At 47.7% G+C, this 2,500-nt stretch overlaps 1 non-coding gene across 1 annotated transcript; it reads left to right on the forward strand.

The window, feature by feature from the left end:
- The first annotated feature begins 1,246 nt into the window (after positions 1-1,246).
- On the forward strand, positions 1,247-1,319 carry trnar-ccu (transfer RNA arginine (anticodon CCU)). The gene has a single exon. It is a non-coding gene; the product is annotated as a tRNA-Arg (tRNA).
- Positions 1,320-2,500: the final 1,181 nt, after the last annotated feature.

The raw sequence follows: 2,500 nt of genomic DNA on the forward strand, positions 1-2,500 counted from the left end.
GAGGCACTGGCCTCCTAAGCCAGAGATTGTGGTTTCAAGTCCGGTCAAGGTTGATTACAGCAGAGTGGCGCAGCGGAAGCGTGCTGGGCCCATAACCCAGAGGTCGATGGATCGAAACCATCCTCTGCTATGACCTTTTAACTTCTATACACTCTTGAGTCCCTAAAAAGGAACAAAAGCCACAAGCTGGTCGTGAAAAGCTGAGGCCAATTTGACCTCTAATAATATTCAGTCATCTAGAAGACTCTTTGTGTGCATTGTAAAGGCCTCCTGAATAAGATTGAGATATAAAAGGGCAAGTTAGCATCTGTTTTCAAGCCCCAGTGGCCTAATGGATAAGGCACTGGCCTCTTAAGCCAGGGATTGTGGGATTGAGTCCCATCTGGGGTGAATAGAGCAGAGTGGAGCAGCGGAAGCCTGTGTAACCCAGAGGTTGAAGGATCGAAACGATCCTCTGCTAAGCCTTTTTGAAACTCAGGATGCCTTTACAATACACACAAAGAGTTAACTTCTAGACACTCCTGAGGCACTGGCCTCCTAAGCCAGAGATTGTGGTTTCAAGTCCGGTCAAGGTTGATTACAGCAGAGTGGCGCAGCGGAAGCGTGCTGGGCCCATAACCCAGAGGTCGATGGATCGAAACCATCCTCTGCTAAGGCATTTTAAATCTCAATCTTATTCAGGAGGCCTTTACAATATACAAAAAGAGTTAACTTCTAGACACTCCTGAGGCACTGGCCTCCAAAGCCAGAGATTGTGGTTTCAAGTCCGGTCAAGGTTGATTACAGCAGAGTGGCGCAGCGGAAGCATGCTGGGCCCATAACCCAGAGATCGATGGATCGATACCATCCTCTGCTAAGACATTTTAAATCTCAATCTTATTCAGGAGGCCTTTACAATACGCACAAAAAGTTAACATCTATACAGCCCTGAGGCACTGGCCTCCTAAGCCAGAGATTGTGGTTTCGAGTCCGGTCAAGGTGCACTACAGCAGAGTGGCGCAGCGGAAGCGTGCTGGGCCCATAACCCAGAGGTCGATGGATCGAAACCATCCTCTGCTATGACCTTTTAACTTCTAAACACTCCTGAGACCCTAAAAATTGTCAAAAGCAACAAGCTGGTCGTGAAAAGCTGAGGCCAATTTGACCTCTAATAATATTCAGTCATCTAGAAGACTCTTTGTGTGCATTGTAAAGGCCTCCTGAATAAGATTGAGATATAAAAGGGCAAGTTAGCATCTGTTTTCAAGCCCCAGTGGCCTAATGGATAAGGCACTGGCCTCCTAAGCCAGGGATTGTGGGTTCGAGTCCCATCTGGGGTGAATACAGCAGAGTGGAGCAGCGGAAGCGTGCTCAACCCAGAGGTTGAAGGATCGAAACGATCCTCTGCTAAGCCTTTTTGAAACTCAGGATGCCTTTACAATACACACAAAGAGTTAACTTCTAGACACTCCTGAGGCACTGGCCTCCTAAGCCAGAGATTGTGGTTTCAAGTCCGGTCAAGGTTGATTACAGCAGAGTGGCGCAGCGGAAGCGTGCTGGGCCCATAACCCAGAGGTCGATGGATCGAAACCATCCTCTGCTAAGGCATTTTAAATCTCAATCTTATTCAGGAGGCCTTTACAATATACAAAAAGAGTTAACTTCTAGACACTCCTGAGGCACTGGCCTCCAAAGCCAGAGATTGTGGTTTCAAGTCTGGTCAAGGTTGATTACAGCAGAGTGGCGCAGCGGAAGCGTGCTGGGCCCATAACCCAGAGGTCGATGGATCGAAACCATCCTCTGCTAAGGCATTTTAAATCTCAATCTTATTCAGGAGGCCTTTACAATACGCACAAAAAGTTAACATCTATACACCCCTGAGGCACTGGCCTCCTAAGCCAGAGATTGTGGTTTAAAGTCCGGTCAAGGTTGATTACAGCAGAGTGGCGCAGCGGAAGCGTGCTGGGCCCATAACCCAGAGATCGATGGATCGATACCATCCTCTGCTAAGACATTTTAAATCTCAATCTTATTCAGGAGGCCTTTACAATACGCACAAAAAGTTAACATCTATACAGCCCTGAGGCACTGGCCTCCTAAGCCAGAGATTGTGGTTTAAAGTCCGGTCAAGGTTGATTACAGCAGAGTGGCGCAGCGGAAGCGTGCTGGGCCCATAACCCAGAGATCGATGGATCGATACCATCCTCTGCTAAGACATTTTAAATCTCAATCTTATTCAGGAGGCCTTTACAATACGCACAAAAAGTTAACATCTATACAGCCCTGAGGCACTGGCCTCCTAAGCCAGAGATTGTGGTTTCGAGTCCGGTCAAGGTGCACTACAGCAGAGTGGCGCAGCGAAAGCGTGCTGGGCCCATAACCCAGAGGTCGATGGATCGAAACCATCCTCTGCTATGACCTTTTAACTTCTAAACACTCCTGAGACCCTAAAAAACGTCAAAAGCAACAAGCTGGTCGTGAAAAGCTGAGGCCAATTTGACCTCTAATAATATTCAGTCAT

This window comes from Carassius gibelio, chromosome A9 (assembly GCF_023724105.1).
Source record: "Carassius gibelio isolate Cgi1373 ecotype wild population from Czech Republic chromosome A9, carGib1.2-hapl.c, whole genome shotgun sequence".
In the NCBI taxonomy this organism is placed as follows: domain Eukaryota; kingdom Metazoa; phylum Chordata; class Actinopteri; order Cypriniformes; family Cyprinidae; genus Carassius; species Carassius gibelio.